The sequence below is a fragment of the Oryzias melastigma genome, linkage group LG24, assembly GCF_002922805.2.
Source record: "Oryzias melastigma strain HK-1 linkage group LG24, ASM292280v2, whole genome shotgun sequence".
NCBI classification, from domain to species: Eukaryota; Metazoa; Chordata; class Actinopteri; order Beloniformes; family Adrianichthyidae; genus Oryzias; species Oryzias melastigma.
In genome coordinates this window covers 14,345,527-14,345,775 of record NC_050535.1, presented here as the reverse complement: position 1 = coordinate 14,345,775, position 249 = coordinate 14,345,527, and positions in this window count along the sequence as shown.

Here is a 249-nt window from a genome sequence, read left to right as displayed (position 1 = left end):
TCAGGTTCATCTATCTTAAAGAGGTGTAAAAAAACATTTATAAACATGTGTGATCAAGCTATTTTAAAATTCTACTGTTTGTGGATGTTTATCTGTGATGCTTAGAAAGACAGAAGAGGCTCTGCTGCACTTTTTGGGAGAAGCCTCAGTTAGACAAGGGAGAAAAAGGGTACTATTACAATAACAGGTTTATATATATATATATATATATATATATATATATATATATATATATATATATATATATAT